We start from the raw sequence: 21,803 nt of genomic DNA on the forward strand, positions 1-21,803 counted from the left end.
TGTGTACAATATGTGATGATCTAATGCGGATAATTAGTATACCCATCTTTACAAAACATAATCATTTTTTATAACCCTTAACCAATTTCTCACTAACCCTCCTCCCCTACCACCTTTCCCATCTCTGAGAACCACAATTTTGTTCTCTCCTTTTGAAAGTTCAATATATTATTGGAATTGTTGACTCTTTCCTTCCTTTTATTTTTTCTTTTAGCTCCCACTTATAACTGAAGATATGCAATATTTCTCTTTTTGTGTATGGCTTATTTCACTTAATGTTCTCCAAGTTCATCCATGCTGCTGTAAATGGAAGAATTTCATTCTTTTTTATGGCTGAGTAGTATTCCATTGTGTATACATACTGCTTTTTCCTTATCTAGTTGTCCATCGATGGATGACTGTGGACATTTAGGTTAATTCCATATCTTGGTTATTGTAAATAGAGCTGCAATAAACATGGGCGGGGGGCAAGTATTCCCTCAACATAATGATTTCCATTCCTTTGGGTATATACCCAGCAGTGGGAAGGCTGGACAATATGGCAGTTCTAGCTGTAGTTGTTTGAGAAACCTCCACGCTGTTTTCCATAATGTCTGCACTAATTTTCAATCCCACCAGCAGTGTAGAGGGTTTTCTCTTTCTCTGCATCCTCTCCAGCATTTGTTATTCTCTGTCCTTTTGATAATAGCCAGTCTAACTGAGGTGAGATGGATAATATCTTGTTGTGGTTTTGGTTTGGATTTCCCTCATGCTTAGTGATGTTGAACATCTTCTCATGTCCTTATGGCCCATTTGAATATCTTCTCTGGAGAAATGTCTATTTAAACCCTTTGCTCATTTTAAAATTGAGCTATTTGTCTTTTTATTGTTGAGTTTTGAGATTCCTCATGCATTCTGGCTATAAGTCCCTTGTCGGATATATGATTTGCAAATATTTATTCCCATTCTGTGGGTTGTCTTTTCACTTTGTTGATGGCAGTTTATGTCGCACAAAAATTTTAAATTTTGCTGAAGCCCAATTTATCTATTTTTCCTTTTGTCACTTGTGCTTTTGATGCTGTAAGAAACCATTGCCTAACCCAGTGTCACAAAGATTTACTCTTATAATACTTTTATAATTTACTTTTGAATGTTAATTTTGTATCCAGCAATCTTGACATACTCTCCAGTTATGGTAACTTACTGAACTTTCTTTTTAATTTTCTATGTACACAAACATATCATCTGCAAATAATGACAGTTGTAACTTTTTTGTTCCAGTCTTTAAATATTTTGTTTTTTATTGTTGCTGCCCAGTATATAGTCGAATAGAAATAGTGATGATGGATATCATTGTGTTAATCTTGATCTATATGGGAAAGCTTTTGATATTTCTCCTTAAGTTTGATGCTTGCTGTAGATTTTTGTAAGACTAAGGAAGTTCCATTCTACTACCTTGTAAGATTAAAAAAGTTCTACTCTATTACTATTTGTTAATAGTTTTTCTTTATCATGAATTTTGTCAAATACTTTTCTGCATCTACTGATATGATAATATAATGATTCTCCTTTCATCAGTTAATGTGGCAAATTACATCAATTCATTTTTAATGTTAAATCAAGCTTACATTCTTGGGATAAATCCAATTTAGTAATTTCTTTTTCTTTATATTGCCAGATTCAGCTTGCTAATATTTTGTACAGTATTTTGCAAGTGGTTATGATACAGATTAACCTGTACTTTTTCTTTCTTGAGCTTTTTTTTTTTTTTGGTGTGGGGGGGCTTGGTATCTAGGTTATGCTAGACTCATAAAATGAATTAAGGAGGGCAACCCCTTTAACTATTCTCTGGAAGTCTTTGCATAAATTTCAATGCTTTCTTCATGAATATGTAGAAATATTCCACACCTGGGACTAAAGTTTCCTTATAGGAAGTTTTTTTTTTTTTTTTTTAATTAATATTGATTTTATTTCTTTAATACTTATAGGTCTATTTACTTATATATGTCTTTCTTGAATTAGCAAGTTATTTTTTTTCTAGGAAATTATTCATTTCATCTAAAAGTTCAAATTCATTGGCCTAAAGTTTCTTAAAATTTTCTTTTATTATTTTTTAAATATCTGCAAGACCCATAGTGATGTTCCCTTTTATGTTCCTAATATTGGTTAATTGGGTCTTTTCTTTTTCTTTCTTGTTCATTCTCACTAAGAGTGAGATTTTTCATATCAATTTTTTTTTTTTTTTTTTTTTTTTTTAAAAAATGACCGGTAAGGGGATCTCAACCCTTGGCTTGGTGTTGTCAGCACCACGCTCAGCCAGTGAGCAAACCGGCCATCCCTATATAGGATCCGAACCAGTGGCCTTGGTGTTATCAGCACCGCACTCTCCCGAGTGAGCCACGGGCTGGCCTTTTTCATATCAATTTTATCAGAGTTTTCAAAAAACTAGCTTTTGGCTTTGTTGATATTCTCTAAGTATGTTTGTTTTCTAGTTCATTAATTTCTGCTTTTATCTTTATGATCCCCTTTCTTTTACTCTCTTTAGGTTTATTTTGCTGTCCTCTTTAACTTCACAAAATGGATACTTAGCTCAATAAATTTCAGACTTTGTTCCCATCTCCACACACTGGAGAGTGTGCCGCTTGGGAGCGCGGCGGCGCTCCCGCCGAGGGTTCGGATCCCATGTGGAGACCGGTTCCCGCTCACTGGCTGAGCGCGGTGCGGGCGCAGCGCCGAGGGTTGCGATCCCGTTGCCGGTCAGTAAAAAAAGACAAAAAAAAAGGAAAAAAAAAATGTAGAAATATATTTCTAATTTCGAAACATATGGGCATTTCCTAGTAATATTTGTGTTATTGATTTCTAGCACAATTTTACTGAGATCTGAGAACATGATCTGTAAAATACAGTCTATATGATTTCAGTCCTTTGAAATTTGTTGGTATTTGTTTATGAAGTTTATAAATGTTCCATGAATGTTAGAAAAGAATATATATTCTGTAGTCGTTTGATACAGTGTTATATATATGGTTAGGAGGTCAAGTTTGTTAATTGTGTTGTTCAAATACTTTATATCCTTATTAAATTGTTTTTGTCTACTTTTTAAATCAATTGCTGAGAGAAGCATATTAAAGTTATCCAGAATGATTGGTTTGTCTATTTCTCCTTGTAGTTCTGTCAATTTATTTTTTATATATTTTGAATCCATTTTATTGGCTGCACAAATATTTGAATTGTTATATCTTCCTGGTGAATGGGGTGACTATATATCTAATAATGTTTTCTGATTTAAAGTCTACTCTGTCTGATATTAATATAGCTATATCAGCTTTCTTTTGGGTAGTGTTTGAATGGCATATCTTTCTTTGTATTTTTAAGTTTTCAACGTGTCTGTATCCTTTTCTAGTATATGTGTCTCTTATTAAAGCATATAGTTTGTGTGTGTGTGAGTGTGCATGTGTGTGTGGGAGTAAATCCAGTCTAACCATCTTTTTTTTTTTTAAAAGATGACCGGTAAGGGGATCTTAACCCTTGACTTGGTGTTGTCAGCACCAAGCTCACCCAGTGAGCCAACCGGCCATCCCTATATGGGATCCGAACCCATGGCCTTGGTGTTATCAGCACCGCACTCTCCTGAGTGAGCCATGGGCCGGCCCTAACCATCTTTGTTTTTAACTGAGGCAATTAGTCAGTTTACAATTAATGTACTTTAATGTACACTAATTGATCTTTTTAATGTACTGTCTCTTTATACTACCTGTTTTGTGTTCCTTTTTATCCTCTTTCCTCTTTTGGATTAGTTATATTAAAACATCATTAGTTTTCTACTTCTATTAGTTTCAAAGTTATACCCTTTTAAAAAATTACGACATGCATCTTTGACTTGTCAAAGGCTAATATTAATCTTTACCTTTCTCCTCCTCCCAGACAATGTAAAGACCCTGAAACACTAAAATCCATTCAACTCCCTCTGAACTTATGTGCTATTGTTGTCATTTATTATATTTTTATTGTTGTAAAATAAACCCATTAAATTTACTATCTTAGCCATTTTTAAGTGCATGGTTCAGGAGAAGTAAGTATATTCACATTGATGTCTAGAACAATGTGATCTAGAACAAGATCTAGAAATTTTTCATCTCACGAAACTGAAACTATGTGTTTATTTTAATACTATATGAATATATAATTTCATAAAACTTTATTATTGTTATTTTATCTAGTCTGTTTATTTAGAACCCACATAGTTACCGCTTTCTCTGTTCTTCATCCCTGGTATTCCCAAGTTCTGTCTGCAATTATTTTCCTTCTGCCGAAATAACATGGTTTACAACTTCCCTTACGGTAGGTGTCTGCTGGTAGTAAATTCTCTCAGGTTTTGTTGGTCTGAAAATGTCTTCAATTTACTTTCTTTACTGAAATATGTTTTCACCCATATAGAATTCTAGGTTAACAGTTTCTTCCTTTAGCATCTCAAAGATTGCTTGTCACTGTCTTCTGGCTTGCAACAGCTATAGGTGAGAATTCAGCTATCATTCTAATTATTGCTTTATTTAGGGCAAATGGTCTTGCTTTTCTGGCTACTTTTAAGATTTTTGTCTTTGCTTTTGTCTTTTTGAAGTTTCACTCTAATATGTCAAGCATGGATATTTTTTTTTCCTGTGTGGGCTTCATTGGGATTCCTAAATTAGCAGATTGGTTTCTTTCATCAGTTCTGAGAAATTTTCAGCCTTTATTTCTTCAAATATTCTCTCTCCCCCTTTCTTTTCTTCTGAACACCCATTAAATGTATATTAGACCTTCTCACTAAATCCTGTATGTATCTCACTCTTTTTTAAAAAAATACTTTACTTTTTAGAGCAGTTTTAGGTTTACAGCAAAATTGAGCGAAAAATACAGTTCCCATATACGCCTTGCCCCCACACATACACAACTTCCCCAACCATCAAAATTCCCCACCAGAGGGGTACATTTGTTGCAATTGATGAACTGACATTGATGCATCGTTATCACCCAAAGTCCATAGTTTACATCGGGGTTCACTCTTGGTGTTGTACATTCTATGGGTTTGGACAAATGTATAATGACAAAATGTAAAAAATGTATCTACCATTATAGTATCATGCAGAATAGTTCATTGCTCTAAAAATCCTCTACGCTCTATCTATTCATCCCTCTCTCTCCACAAACTCCTGACAACTACTGATCTTTTTACTGTCTGCATAGTTTTGTCTTTTCCAACATGTCATGTACAGTTGGAATGATAACAGTATATTGCCTTTTCAAATGGGCTTCTTTCCCTCAGTGATGAGCATTTAAGGTTCTTTCATGTCTTTTCATGGCTTGATAGTGCATTTCTTTTAGCAGTATAGTATTCCATTGTCTCGATATACCACAGTTTGTTTATTCATTCACCTATTGAAGGACATCTTCTTTGCTTCCAAGTTTTGGCAATTTATGAAGAAAGCTGCCTTGATCTTTTTTCTGTTTCCCACATTGTTTTTATTTTTATTTTATTTTAAAAGCAGATCATTTGTCGACTTGTATTTATTTATTTATTTATTTTTCCTTTTTGTCTTTTTTACTGACCGGTAACGGGATCGCAACCATCGGTGTTGCGCCTGCACCGTGCTCAGCCAGTGAGCGGGAACCGGTCTCCACATGGGATCCGAACCCTCGGCGGGAGCGCCGCTGCGCTCCTAAGCGGCACACTCTCCAGTGCGCCACCGGGCTGGCCCTGTTTTTATTTTTTATTTTTAGTGGCTTGTCAGTACAGGGTATGAACCCTGGACCTTGGTGTTATCAGTAACACACTAACTACTGAGCAACCAGCCAGCCCCTTGTTTCCTACATGTTGCTTCAATTTTTTTTTTTTTTTCCTTTTTGTCTTTTTTCGTGACCGGCAACGGCTCGCAACCCTCAGTATTGCGCCCGCACCTCGCTCAGCCAGTGAGCGGCTGGTCTGTATGTGGGATCCGAACCCTCGGCGGGAGCGCCACTGCGCTCCCAAGTGGCGCACTCTCCAGTGCGCCACCAGGCCGGCCCTGTTGCTTCAATTTTGAAACATTTTCACCTGTATAAAATTGGCATAACTAAGTTAGCAGTTACTTTCTTTTAATACCTTGAAGATCTCTTTCCATTGTTTTCTGGCTCCTTAGTTTGTAGTTTAAACAAGTTCGTCTTGGTTTCTCTACTGGTTAATTGATTCTGTTTTCAGCTGTGTCTAATCTACTATGAAACTCATCTACTGAGATTTATAATTTTGGTTATATTGTTCACTTTTATAAGTTGTCATTGGTTTGTTTCCCAATCTGTGGTTATTGCTTTATAGTTTCTAGTTTCTTGAGAATTGTTTTTTTGGTTGCTGGCTGGTACGGCGATCCGAACTCATTACCTTGGTGTCAGGCTGCACTCTAGCCAACTGAGCTAACTGGCCAGCTGGGAAATGTTTAAATAGGGCTTTAATCAGTATCTGGAATCCTAGTGAATCTATTTCTATTGTCTGCTATTTCTGCTGTTTCTTGCTCATTCTGTGTTTATCACCGTGTGTGTGGTTATCTTTAATTATGCACTGGATATCCTATTTGACGAATTATTTATAGAAAAAATTTGAGGTCTGGAAAAATATTATCTTTTCCCAGAAGGAATTTGTTTGCTCCTTGCCATGTGCCTACGGGCACTAAGGGTATGGGATTACCTTAAACCAAATTTAAGCCTTGATATTTTCTAGGCCACCCAAATGACAAATCTGAATTATAGAGTTCATGAAGGCTGATTTACTTCTGGTTCATCCTTACTCCTAGGGTGTAACTATCTAGTTTCTAAGCCCAAAGCAGGGAATAGTTTGTCTCAGATTCCAATTTTTGTTCCCCTAGCTGCACGAGGCCACCAAATGAGCAGCTCAGCTTCTCAGATGCCTCTTTGGAATGGGCAAATGCCCTTAGGATAAAAGCATCCTTGCATGCTGTGCTAACCTCTCTGGGTTTCTGGCCTTTCTTAAGGCTTGGCTCAGTCATGGCTTACCTGAAGGCATTAGTGGTCTGCAACCAAAGCTTGAGGATTTTTTGCTTCCCTACTTTCAGACCGTAGTCCTTTGAGTTATCTCTCCAGAACTGGGTGTATGTTGCACTAGGAGTCCACCTTTGGCTGATACTCAGCTCCAACTGCACTCTTCAGTTCCCAGTGTCTACCCCAAAGCACTGCTTGCCTATCAGTTGTTCACTAGGGAGGGCAAATTACCCATGGAGCAAAGACTCTAATGGGATCCTTAGTGGTTTGTGTGTGCATAGAGACAGAGGGAGAGACGTACTCAGAGAGACACACAGAGAGAGATTAACCCAGAGTCTGGGGTCTACTTTCCTGGTGGCTTCAGGTCACTAACTCATTGTCTCATCAGTCCCCTTCACTTAAGGATTTCTAGTTTGGTAAATGCCTCTGAATAGAAAAGGCCCTGGCTCACTTCTTTGTGTTACAACCACACATTACCCTCACCACTATCTCCTGGCTCGAGCTACCATCATCTATCTCCTGGATGTAACTGGGCTCCCTACTTCCACTTTTGCTACCTTATTCTTCTCAGAGAAATGACAGTTTTTATCAGCACCGCACTCTACTGAGTGAGCCACGGGCCGGCCCAGACAGTTTAAAAAAAAAAAAAAAAAAAAAAAAAAACATTTATTTGTACGTGTTTGTGGGGTGTGGTATGTTGTTTCAATACATGCATATACTGCACAATGATTCACTTAGGGTAGATAGCATAGTTTTGTACCTTTTAGTTGACAGTGGTCCTTAAAAAAAAAAAGTAGACATGTCCCTTCTTTGTTTAAAACATCCCAGTGGCTTTTAAACCCACTCAGAATAAAATCCAAAATCCTTCTCATGACCTACAAAGACTTACATAACCTGGCCCGTGGTTATCACTCAGATCTTATCACCTGCACTTCAGTGGCACCAGCTTCCTTACTGTTCTTCAAACAGGCCGATCTTGCCTGAGCCTTAGGGCTTTGTACTTCCTGCCTGTAGTGCTCTTTATTCTTCACCCTGATATTCACATGGCCGGTTACCTCTTTTAAGTTTCTGCTCAAGTTTCACTGAGCAAAAAGGCCTTCTGGACAATCCTATATAAAATAGAATTCCTCTTCCTTTATTCTTTAAGCTTTTACCTGGCTTTATTTTCTTTATGACACCTGTCACAAATTGTTATGTTATATGTTTATTTGTTTTTTTTTCTTTAATATTGTCTCCCTCTCCCACTAAATTAGAAGCTCCATAAAAACAGGGACTTTAATTTATTCTGGCACATCCAGCATCTTAAACAGAGCCTTACACATTATAGGTGACCCCTAAATACTATAATTAATGAAGAAATTGTGTAACCCCTATATAAAGGAGACTAAAATTAATCCAGATGGACACCAAAGGGTTGAATTTTGCAAAGTATTATCTCTAAATCAATTTATAAATTTATTGCAATTCTGATTTTAAAACCCCAGGGTACTTTTTGAATATTTGATGAAATGATGTTAAAGATTCATTTAAGTAAAAATATGCAAAAATATCTAGGAAATTTGTAAAAATAAATTTAATAGAGGGAAGTCTAGTTCTATTGGATATTAAAACATATTATTGGGTGAAAATAATTTTAAAAGTATTGTATGGTAATTAAAATAATCAGAAACAGGGCTGGCTGGTTAGCTCAGTTGGTTAGAGTGCAGTATTGTAACACTAAGTTCAAGGGTTCAGATTCCCGTACTAGGCAGCTGCTAAAAAAAAAAGTAAGAAACAGAGCTGGCCTGTTAGCTCACTTGGTTAGAGTGCGGTGCCGATAACACCAAGATCAAAGGTTCAGATCCCCTTACAGCCCACCTGCCCGCCCCCATAAAGAAAATAGCAAGAAACAGAATAAACTACGTACATATAACAACTTAGATTTTGGTAAAGGTAGCATTTTGAAATCAGTAGAGTAAATATAATATTATCCAATAAAGGTGTATAGAAAACTGGCTAGCCATTCAAAATGATAGAAATGATATGCTACTTCACTCCCTATTTCAAAATAAATTCAAATGTATTGAAGATATGATAGAACCAGAAAAGTAGTATAAGGGAAAAAAAAAAACAAGTGAGGCTTTTCTAAGCATGATACAAAGCCAAGAAGCTCTAATGGTAAAAAGATAAACTCAACTACATAAAAAAACAAACCCTGCACAACATAAAACACCACAAAGACTAAAAAAATGAACTGTCAGTAAATATCTGCACCACATATGGCAGACAAGACTTTATTTACTTAATGCAAAAAGTAATTCTTACAAATCAGTGACCAATGACACATTAGAAAAATGGACAAAGAATATGAGAAAATACAGATGACTAATAAATGTATGAGAGATACTCAACATCATTAATAACCAAAGAAATACAAATTAAAATATTTCCTTTGACCTATCAGACTGGTAAAGATTTAAAATATTGAGTTTCCAGGGTTGGCAAGGATGTGGGAAAATAGCCATCCTTTTAACACTGTGGGTAAAATTATGAGGGCATTTTGTCAATATCTACAAACATTTTAACGATGCAGATCCTTTAATCTAGCAACTACACTTTGGTGAATCTATCCTGTAGAAGTACTTAATGATATACAGTAATGACCATTGCAGAATTATTTTAAATATGGGCCGGCCCGTGGCTCACTTGGGAGAGTGTGGTGCTGATAACACCAAGGCCACGGGTTTGGATCCTATATAGGGATGGCCGGTTAGCTCACTGGGTGAGCGTGGTACTGACAATACCAAGTCAAGGGTTAAGATCCCCTTACCGGTCATCATTAAAAAAAAAAAAAAAAAAAAAGAATTATTTTTAAATATGAAAAATTGTAGGAAAAAACCCTAAATATAGGGGCTGGTAAAATATTTCATAGTAGGGCTGACCCGGTGGCGCACTGCTACAGTGCGCCGCTTGGGAGTGTGGCGGCGCTCCCGCCAAGGGTTCGGATCCCACATACAGACCGGCCACTCACTGGCTGAGCGAGGTGCGGGCGCAGCACTGAGGGTTGCCATCCCGTTGCTGGTCCCGGTCCGGTACGGGCACGACACTGAGGGTTGCGATCCGTTGCCGGTCATGAAAAAAAGACAAAAAGGAAAAAAAAAATTTCATAGTAATCCATGCAGTATAATATAATAAGACCATTAAAAGAAATAAATTGCTATTTTAACTTTTTTTAACATTTTCAAGATATTAATATACTTTATTTTTTTGAGCAGTTCTAGGTTCACAGCAACATTGAGTGGAAACTACAGAGTTTCCATATACACCCTATCCCCATACACACACAACCTTCCCTACTATTGATATCCTGAGCCACTGTGGTACATTCATTACAATCGATGAACCTACATTGACACATCATTATCATCCAAAGTCCATAGTTTATATTAGGATTCAGTCTTGGTGTTTATATCGGTTAAGGTTCTCCAGAGAAACAAAACCAACAGGATATATATTTATTTATTATAGGACGTATACATTATAGTATATATATTTATTATAGGATATCTATCTTTCTATATGTGTATATATAGATACATATTTATTATGGGAATTGGCTCAAGCAGTTATGGAGCCTGAGAAGTCCCATGATCTGCTGTCTGTAAGCTGGAGAACGAGGGAAGCTGGTGGTGTAATTCAGTCTGATCTGAAGGCCTGAGAACTGGGGGTGAGGCGTGGGGGGGTGGAGGAGTGATGTAACTCTCAGTCCAAGGCTAAAGGCCTAAGAATTGGAGTGTCTCTGTGTGCGTGTATGGGGGTGGGGTGGGGGCTGGTGTAAGTCCCAAAGTTTGAAGGCCCAAGAACCAAGAGCTCTGTTTATGGGCATAGAGGATAGACATCGCAGCTTAGGAAGAAAGAGTGAATTCGCCCTTCTCTGCCTTTTTGTTTATCAGGACCCTCACCAGACTGGATGATGCCCATCCACATTGGTGAGGGCAAATCTTTACTCAGTCTGCTGATTCAAATGCTATCTGGGTATCCCTTAACCTATTCAAGTTGACATGTAAAATTAACCATTGCAGTGTTACACATTCTACCTGTTGTAAGATTTTTAAGAAGTGTGGAAATAAAACAAACAGCATGATTTCATTTTTGTAAACACACATATAAATATATCTGTGTACATATAATATATAATGTGTGTGTACATGTGTGTGTAAAATTTTAGAATTTTCCTGTTTTGGAATTTTGGCTAGAGCTCAAAGCTGAGGATACCTCCACTTTCTAAAGGGTGGACTGAGGAACTGCAAGTTATTCCCTCCAGCACACACTAAAATATAGAAACATTGGTTCTTCAGCTATCATCTCTACCATCCCAGGAAGTCCATATGAAGAGAAGACCAGAAATCTGAGGCAAGTTCATTGCAATATAAAGAAGATGTTGGATGCAAGAATTGACAGCCTAAAGTGGTAAGTGCTGTGGTTTTCCCATTCAAGTGTGGGGGATCTGAGAGAACCCCTCAAAACCTTGGGCGGTTGCCGGTCCCCGGTACGGGCGCGACACCGAGGGTTGCAATCCCGTTACCAGTCAGTAAAAAAAGACAAAAAAAAAAAAAAAAAAAAAAAAAGAAGTGTGAGAAGATTATTGAGTAGGTAACAACTATGAAATATAAAGTGGGAGAAAGCAGAACTGGTAAGGAAAAGCCTGAGACCATGATACAGATCTGACACCTGTGAAAAAAAAGTAGGAGGGAACAGAATTGGGCAGGGAGAGCCTACAGATTGTGATGCACATGTGACACCTGTGAAAGGAAAGTGGGAGACAGTAGAATTGGGCAGAAAGCTTAAGACCACAATGCATATCTGGCAAAGTTTCAGCCAATCCAGCGGTGAGCGCCAGAGCAAAGATTTACTGTTAGAGGAGTCACATGTTGGACACACGTTAAGTGGACAGATGCTAGAACCCGTGACATACTTGTTCATTGTCTGGAGGATGCCCAGAAAGAGCATACCCTCAGTTAAAACACTGCAGCAGATTCTGAAGATGCTGCAGCTTGAGGCTGTCAGCTACCTCCACTCCTTGCAGCAAAATGGCAAGTTTTTTCTTGAAAGGAGATCCCAGAAGTGCTCCTCCATGCCTGCCACAGAGGTCTGCCCTAGTAGTGACACCAGAATGGAAGATGATAACAAAATTTTTGAGAACTTGACACTTGTACCCTGGAATTTGGGGCCATATGTGAACATAGAGAGTGGTTTCATCCATCCACCAAAAAAGCCCCCAAAGCAAAAAACAAACCAAAACAAACAAAAAAACGTCTGGCTGGTTAGCTCAGCTGGCTGGAGTATGGTGCTATAACACCAGGGTCAAAGGTTCAGATCCCCTTACTGGCCAGCTTTCAAAGAAAACAAAAACAAAAAACAACCCCCCCCTCAAAAAAACCCCCCAAAAACAACACATAGAGAATGTTTTCCACTTCTCCCCCAGATAATGCTGTAGGTGAAGGTACTGGCTAGAATAGCCTATGATAGCAGGATGAGGAAAGAAGGCGAAGTAGGGTAGCCTGTACTCCCAATGTTGGCCATAGTGAGGATGCTTGAGTTTCCCAAGGAAACAAGTAGGCACCTCAGAATGTAGCTGTATTCAAGCTATTTGAAGTTACTCTGCTCAAGTGGGCAACCTGCTGAGGTAAGGTGCCACCAGTAGTAAGGGGTCATGGAGTGTACTGTCAGGGAAAAGGCACTGAAGGAAGTTGCAAGAAATCAGCAGGAGAACCTATTATTCACATTAGGGAACTTTGCAGTATGGAGATCTTTCTTGGGGTCTCTGAAGAATCTACATATGTGTCACCCAGTCCCCAAGAGCATTTGTAATGTCTGCCACACAGAGTGCATCAAGGGCCAGCCTGTATTAGTCAGGAGAGAACTTCAAAAGAAGGACCAGATGAATAAAAACAAAAATGCAAAAACAAAGTACTTGTCCCCTTTCCTCTAATCCTCTACCCTTACTTACTTTACCCTGGAGGACCCAGAAGCAGGTGTGAGGGGAGGAAGGAGAATGAAAGTACTGTAGAGGACAGGGCTGACTTGGGGGTGAGGGAAGACACTGAGGGGAGTGATTGGAGACAAAGTTGTTTTCTGTTCAAAATACTCAATAAATCAATTACATATTCATAGATATAAATATAGGGCCAAGCCCGTGGCACACTCGGGAGAGTGCAGCGCTGGGAGCACAGCAGCGCTCCCGCCGCGGGTTCAGATCCTATATAGGGATGACTGGTGCACTCAGAGCGCTCGCTGGCTGAGCGCAGTGCGGCCGGTCTCAAAAAGGACAAAAAAATAAATAAATAAATAATAAATAAATAAATAAATATACATTGGAAAAAGTCTGAAAAGATACATATAAAACTGTTATCATGGCTACAATTAGGGATTTTAGGAGAAGATAAGGGTGGAGCAGAGCTTTTTGGGGGTTTTTTTTGTTGTTTGTTTGTTTATATGCTTTCATATGACTTTTGTTACATTGAGCATCAATTAGTTTTAAAATGAATTAACAAAAGTAAGTTAGACAAAACAAGTTGTTTGAAATGAACTGGCTGATAATTATTTGATTGAGAATTTTTATACAAATTCAGAAAGTTTGATGAACCCCAAGTATGATAAACACAAAGAGATCCACAAAAAGACACATCATACTAAAAATGCTGAGCATCAAAGATAAAGAAAAAAATCTTGAAAGCAGCAAGAGAAAAATGGCTCATTACTTAAAATGGAGCTCCAATAAGATTAACTGCTGACTTCTCACCAGAAACAGTAAAGGACAGAAAGCAGTGGGATCACATATTCTAATTGCTAAGAGAAAAAAATTGTCGACCAAGAATCTTACATCTAACAAAGCTATCTTTCAAAAATGAAGGCGAAATAGAGACTTTCCAAATAAACAAAAACAGACAATTTGTTGCGAGAAGACATGCCTTCCGAGAAATACTAAAGTTCTTCAGGCTGAAGGCAAGTGACCTCAGATAGTAATTTCAACCCATGCAAAAAAAAATAAAGAGCAACAGTAAAGGTAACTATATAATTATAAAGATGCTATAAATGCAAAGTTTCTTCTTTTCTTCTCTTAACTGATTTAAAATGCAACTATATAAAATTATCTATGTATATAATGTATTATTGGGCCTATGACATATAAAACTGTAATATGTGTATATATGTGTAATATATTTGTCAATAACAGCACATAGGAAGTGGGTGGAAGCAAAACTGTATTGAGATAAGGAAATGATTACAGAGGGTAGAGTAATAATTATAAAAGTGTATTGTTGGGCTTGTAATATTAAGAGATATAATATGCATAAGAGTAATACCACAAAAGGGAGGAAAAGGAATAGAGCTACATAGGAGTAACATTTCTATATATCATTGAAATTAAGCTAGTATAAATCTGAAGCTGATACTGATAAACTGAGGTGTATATGGTAAACCACTGAAACACCATTAAAATAACTCAGAATATATAGAGAATGGATTGATCATAAAGTTTTATTTACCAGATTTTCACTTATTGGTTATTTCTTTTCATCGTTAAGTAATTTTAAATATTTTCTATCCCTTTAGTTTGTCAGTTTTTCTTTAAATTTTCTATAAGGAATTTCCACAATATTGACTAATACACGAATAGTAGTGACTGAAATTAATCTTTGTCAATCAAATCATCCTTTGAACCAATATTTTAAATTTATTTTTCACCATGTAGTTTTTGATCAATTCTGTTGAGCTGCTCCTGGAATGGGCTATTTGATCTTATTTGAGCTGCTCCTGGAATGGGCTATTTGATTGGGCTGAACAGATCTTAGTTTGATCAGGACCTGCCCACTCATGTGTGAAGTGGTGGTGTGTTTCTTAGTACACAGACCAGTAGAATGACGACAGTGTGGGGCCTGTCCTTCGGAATGCTGAGGAGTAGAGTATGCATGCACCCTGTTCTGGATAGGGCCTGCCTCTTCAGTTTCTGAGTAAATGGGACGGATGAAGACTCTAGTCTGGTTAGGGACTGAATGGTGGTATGAGTATGGACACTGGGTTTCTCATGGTGTGTTCAGTAGTGGTAAGGGATATTAGTTCTTTTTTTTTTTTTTTTTTAAAGATGACCGGTAAAGGGATCTTAACCCTTGACTTGGTGTTGTCAGCACCATGCTCACCCAGTGAGCAAACCGGCCATCCCTATATGGGATCCGAACCCGTGGCCTTGGTGTTATCAGCACCGCACTCTCCCGAGTGAGCCACGGGCCGGCCCAGGGATATTAGTTCTGAGCACTGCCTGGGCTCTCTTCTGATTTGTTGAGCTTTGGTATAAGTTAAACCCTTACATGATCTGGGGCTGTTCTCTGGTATACTGAATTGTGTGACACATATTGGCTCTGATCTTGGCGAGGGCTGTCTCATGGTTTGCTGAGTAATGTTATGGAGATGGACTGTAGAGTCATCGGGGACTGATTGGTAGTATTTATAAAGGTCTTACGTTGGGGAGGGGCTGTACTGTGGCTTCCTGAGAAGAGTTATGGCCACAGCTTTTTCTTGGTATTATATGGATACAGGCCTTTTGAGCTAATATTTTCTCATGGAGTGTTAAATGTTGGTATGAATATAGGTCATGGTTATATCGGAGATTGGTTCCTACTAAATTAAGTGATGGTGTGATGATGGCCTTGGTTTAAACAGATGATTTTGCTCCATATGGTTAAAGTTGGTATGGGCCTCATTCTGGTGCTATGGGTAGGGATCTCAGTGGGGCTACCTTGTGGTTTTCCTGAGTAGTCAACAGAGTGGGGATGTTATCCATATCTTATTGTGGCCTTTTTACTGTATGATGAATGGTGGTAAGGGTGCAGGTCCAGCTGTAAATGTTGGTTTCATGGCATTGGTGGCTAAGAATGTAGGCTCTGGGTCAGACTGCATTTTCCCACTGCAATGTAGCTGGACTTGAGTAGCCTGCCTCCTGGAGTTCACCACAGTTCTACCATGCACACAATGAATGCTTATGCCCTTACCCTTGGCTCCTTTCTTCATGTACTAACTTGCCTGACCCTAGTCTTTGAGTTTGCTTCTTCTGCTTCAGGTATTTCAGCTTAGTCATTAAGATGTTGATAATTTTTAGGTCTTAAAAAACCACCAGTGCATGCTGTTTCTACTTTCCTTCATTCTTCTTTTTGAAGTTAGCATTGCTGCCTGGCAACGTGGAGAAATGGGGACTCCTATACACTGTTGGTAGAAATGGAAATTAGTACAGCCATTATGATGCTGGAGACACAGGTTCTTGGATTTCCCAAGGGAAGTATCTTGTCAGGAACATACAACAGCTCCAAGCTCACATGGCAGTCACACTTACACTCAAAGTTTATTGCAAAGTGAAAGTAGATTAAAAAAAAGGGTGTGTTAATAAGGAGCAGCCCATAAACTCTCAGGGAAGGGTTTCTATGTTGTTCTGGGATGGGGCTGTTTCTCTATCTTAACTAAGGGGAGGAATATTCAAGATAAAGGGGAAGAAAAAGGGAGCTTTTGGTGTTCTTGCAAGTGTAAGCTCTATTCTAAGAAAAAAGGGGGTTTTTGGTGGTTGTGGTTTTTGTTTCCTGCTCAGAAAACCACGGGGTTCTGAAGAACGGCAAGCTGATTTGTAGGGTGGTTTAGCTGCTGCTAGCAGGTGTCAGCTTGAGCAGCCTTCCTGGGGGGTGTCCCTGTTCTAGCCTGCCTCAATTATGGAAAACAGTATGGAGGTTTCTCAAAAAACTAAAAATAGGTCTACTATATGATCCAACAATCCCACTGCCGGGTATTTATCCAAAGGAAAGGAAATCAGTATGTCAAGGAGATACCTGCACCCTCATGTTTATTGCAGCAGTATTTACAATAGCCAAGATATGGAATCAACCTAAGCGTCAATCAGTAGACGAATGGATAAAGAAAATGTGGTATATATAGACAATGGAATACTATTCAGCCATAAAAAAGAACGAAATACTGTCATTTGTGGCAACATGGGTGAGCTTGTAGGACATTATGTTAAGTGAAATAAGTCAGGAACAGAAACATGTTCTCACATATGTGGAAGCTAAGAAAGTTGATCATATGGACGTAGAGAATAGAATGGTGGATGCTAGAGGCTGGGAAGGGTGTTGGGGGAGGAAGAGTAGTGACAGGTTGGTTAACAGACACAAACTTACAGCTACATAGGAGGAAAAAGATCTTGTGTTCTATAGTACTGCAGGGTGACTATAATTAACAACAATGTATTGTATAGTTTCCATTAGCTAGAAGAGAAGATTTTGAATGTTCCCATCACAAAGAAACAATAAATGTCTGAAGTAATGGGGAGAAAAAGAGCAGTGGTTGCTAGGGTTTTTGGGGAGAGGAAAGGAGGAGATGAATCAATGGAGTTCAGAGGTTCTTTAGGGCAGCGAAACTATTCCGTGTGATGCTGTAATGGTTAATACATGACGTTATGCTTTTGGCAAAACCCATAGAACTGTACAACACAAAGAGGGAAACCTTGTAAAATTTAGTTAATAATAATGTATCAATATTGGTTCATTAATTGTAACAGGTATACTATACTAATGTAAGATGTAAATAACAAGAGAAACTATGTATATGTGTGTACATGAACTGTCTCTACTTTCTGCTCAATTTTTCTGTAAACCTAAAACTGTTATAAAAATAAAGTCTAGGGCCGCCCCGGTGGTGCACTGCTATAGTGCGCTGCTTGGGAAGCGTGGCGGCGCTCCCGCCGAGGGTTCGGATCCCACATACAGACCGGTTCCTGCTCACTGGCTGAGCGAGGCGCGGGAGCAACACTGAGGGCTGCGATCCCGTTGCCGGTCCCGGTCCGGTACGGGGGCGACACTGAGGGTTGCGATCCGTTGCCGGACATGGAAAAAAAAAAAAAAAAAAAATAATAAAAAAAATAAAATAAAGTCTAGGGCTGGCTGGTTCGCTCATTAGGTTAGAGCACCGTGCTGATAACAGCAAGGTTAAAGGTTCAGATCCCCATACTAGCTCCTCCCGCCAAAACGTCTATTACTTAAAATACAGTGCCTACTTGATAGGATTTCTGTAAATATTAAGTAAAATACACTATTTGAAAGTAGCATTGCTGCAATGTTTCTTTTCTTTTTCTTTTTTTGGAGGCTGGCCAGTACAGGGATCGAACCCTAGACCTTGGTGGCGTCAGCACCATGCTCTAACCAACTGAGCTAGCTGGCCAGCCCTGCCATGTTTCTATAGTATGAAAAGTAAAAAAAAGAAAAAGATATATGGTATTATCCTCACATTTTGGGAAGATGGTAGCTTAAACAAATGTCCCTGACACATTCTTCCTTCTGAATCCTGCTTGAGAGTGTTGGCTTCAGCGAGATGGAGAAGAGAGAGAGACCCGAGCTGGTGCCATTTTAGCCAAAAGCTTTATGTCCACTAACATGGAGGGGAGACTGAGCCAGATCAGTTCCCCTGAACCAAGGAAAACAGGAAGTTTATAAGACTTTTAGGGAGGGTTCTGACAGAGTAATGGGCAATTTCAAAATCAGTGGTATGCAAGGTGACATAGCTCTTGTGGTCCAGTGACAACTGGTAGGTTAAGTCATAGGCTCCTGGTTACCCACTATCTCAGTACAAAGCATTCCAGTCTGAAGCTTGCTAGACACAACCCACAAGATATTCCCTTGATGATAATGGTAATGTTTACCCAGGAGAGGAATCTTAGTTCCTGGAGTAGAAAAGGTAAAAGGGAGGGGGAAAAGGGGAAAAGTTGCCTAACCTGGCTGTGCTGATGTTAAGCTAGCCATGAAGCCTAATAGAGAGTAACATAGCAGTCAGGATAGGTAGATAGGTAAGATGATGGAGCCTGGAAGCTGCATTTAGGGCCTCCCCCCCCCCCAGGATCTTTTAGTGGGAATGGAGAGCAGATTCGAACAGTGTACAGGAAATGACTGTGCATGACAGTGGTGCTAGCACCTGGCCATTTCTTCCCAACGAAGAACACTTTTAGGCAATCTTTACATCAGAGTTCCCTGTTGGGTTGGCCAAGACTATCTGATCTGCTTAATGCTAGGTGAGAGTAAGGGATAGTGGTGGAGGGAAGGCATATTTCTTGAAACATGGGACAAAGACAATGATTCTGTGGTTTTCCAAGGAAGTTCTGCTCTGTGAAGTCTGTTCTATGAAGCTTGGACCTGCTTACTTGCTTTCCTGAGGTCCTAAGGGGCCCGATTCCGGCGACCGTGATGGACCTTCAGGAAAACTATTTTGCTGGCCTGAATTGCATTCAGCCCCTATGGTCGGAAGAGATTGCTACATACACTCAGGGAGACTTGTGGCAAAGAAGTGTCCTCTCCATCTCAGCAAACGCTCTTTGTCTAGTTTATTTCTGACCCACAAGAGCAAAAACGGCTTAGTCTTCCACCACTCACTGGCTTACCACTGTCCAGGAGACCCTAATAATCTGACCTAACTGCTAAAAAGTCAAAATCATGAGGTGACAAAGGGAAATGACCCACTTAAAGAAATTTATTAATTAGAGGGAGGAAGACTAACTCACACAACTAGACAGGTGTCTTCCATTGATGTAGAATCATAGGAAGAGTGAGGGAGAATTATTAAAGGATAAAACAAGTTAATATTTGTAAAATGTTTAGAACAGTGCTTGGCACATACTATGTGTCATATACATACATGTTTGTCAAATAATAAACTATAAGAAAAAAGTAATCATAGCTCTCAAGTATGTGTAATTCAAGAACAAAAAAGAAATTCTAGAACTAGAAAACATTTGAGAATTAAAAAATCCAGTACACAATCTGAAAAAGAGGATGAATATTAATTGAGAACCAAATTAGTGATCTGGAAGAGCAAATAGAAGAAATATCTTTCAACAGAGAACAAAGATATAAAGAGGTAGAAATCACAAAGGTTAAGAGACTTACAGAACAGATCCAGAAGATCTGTCATGAAAATAATAGAGTCTATAAGGACAAAGTGAACATAAGGAACAGAAGAAATTAATAAATAATAGAAGAAAATTGCCCTGAATTGAAGAAAGATTTTATTTTGCAGATTGAAAGTGTTCACTGAGTCTTATAAATGTTAATGAAAAAAGACACACATCAAAACCCATCCTTGTGAAATCCTTGAATTCTAAGGATGAAGAGAAAATCTTATAAGTTTCAAATGGAAAGAACACATTCTGGCTACTAGCTGGCTTTGGCCAATGGGAGGCACTTGTGGAAGATTGAAGACAGGGGACAGGAAGAAGCCAGAGTACTTCACCTTCCTCTCTGCCTCAGGTAACATCTCTGGTAGTGGTTGCAGTTCCTCCGTAGACCCAGATCCTGCCAGACAAGCTTCTACTGGATAACCCTGACCCCTGGGCTCCAGTAACACCACCTCCTTCTTTTGACCCTCCAACCTAGGGGCAGTATAGCTCCCTGCTATTGCCAGTCTCTGGGCTGTCCCTCATTGTCCCCTTTTGGGTTTATCAGTTCTCCCATGATTTGTGTAATCCATTCCTTGGATTATTATATTCTATTTTAATGGAATATAAAGCTTCTCAGAGAAGCTTCTATTTACTAGTTGAACTCTAACTGATACTCTTAAAAAGGAAAACAAACTAGGATTAGACTTTTCATCTACAAGACAGCTACAAAACAGCAGAATACCACTTACAGAATGTTGGGAGAAAGAACTGTTAGCTGAAAATCCTATACCCAGCTGTGGTACGTTGCTTCTAAAATGACTCCCAATGATCCCCACCTCCTGGTATTTACTTCACTGTGTAAATCCTTCCCTTTGTGTGTTGGACCTAGTGACTTGCTGGTAACAAATGCACTGTGGCAAAAGTGATGGGATGCCACTTTCATAATTAGGTTACAAAAGACTAGCTTCCGTGTCTTGCTCACATTTTCTCTCTGGCTCTTCTTGTGTGATTACTCTAATGCAGAGAGCCGCCCAGCAAGGAACTGAGGCCCTCACTCCAACAGCCAGCAAGGAACTGAATCCTGCCAACAACCATGTCAATGAGGTTGGAACTGCATCCTGGCCCAGCTGTGTCTTGAGATGACACCATGGCCCCACTTAACACCTTGATTGCAGCCTGTAAAAGACCCTGAGTGGACACCCTGCTTGCAATCTTATGAGAAATTCTGAAGCAGAAGACCCAGTTAGGTTATACGTGGATTTCTGATTTACAGAAACTGTGTGGGCCGAGCCCATGGCGCACTCGGGAGAGTGCGGTGCTGGGAGCGCAGTAGCGCTCCCGCCGCGGGTTCGGATCCTATATAGGGATGGCCAGTGCGATGCACTCATTGGCTGAACGCGGTGCGGCCGTTCACAAAAAGGACAAAAAAAACAAAACAAAACTGTGTAATCATAAATGTGTGTTGCTTAAGCCACTAAGTTTTATTAGAAAAAAGTGGAATTCAGGATCAAGAGCATTAAACAAGACAAAAAGGGGCATTGAATCCTTAATGAAGAGGTGAATCATAAACCTTTGTGTACTAAATTATTATATCAGCTCAATATTTAAAGCAAAAACTCTTAGAAACAAGATTTTTATAAAAACTACCACCATAATGGGAGATTATAATACATCTCCATCAGAACTTGAATTATCGGGCCGGCCCGTGGCTCACTCGGGAGAGTGTGGTGCTGATAACACCAAGGCCCCAGGTTCGGATCCCATATAGGGATGGCCGGTTGGCTCACTGGGTGAGCGTGGTGCTGACAACACCAAGTCAAGGGTTAAGATCCCCTTACCGGTCATCTTTTTAAAAAAAAAAAAAAAAAAAAAAAAA

The 21,803-nt window shown here is 39.1% G+C and overlaps 1 protein-coding gene across 1 annotated transcript in view; it reads left to right on the plus strand.

Moving 5' to 3' along the window:
* Nucleotides 1-21,803, plus strand: part of THOC2 (THO complex 2) — a 177,716-nt gene that overhangs the window by 6,767 nt on the left and 149,146 nt on the right. The gene's annotated exons all lie outside the window — the stretch shown is intronic.

Source organism: Galeopterus variegatus, unplaced genomic scaffold (genome assembly GCF_000696425.1).
Source record: "Galeopterus variegatus unplaced genomic scaffold, G_variegatus-3.0.2 Scaffold3992, whole genome shotgun sequence".
NCBI lineage: Eukaryota > Metazoa > Chordata > Mammalia > Dermoptera > Cynocephalidae > Galeopterus > Galeopterus variegatus.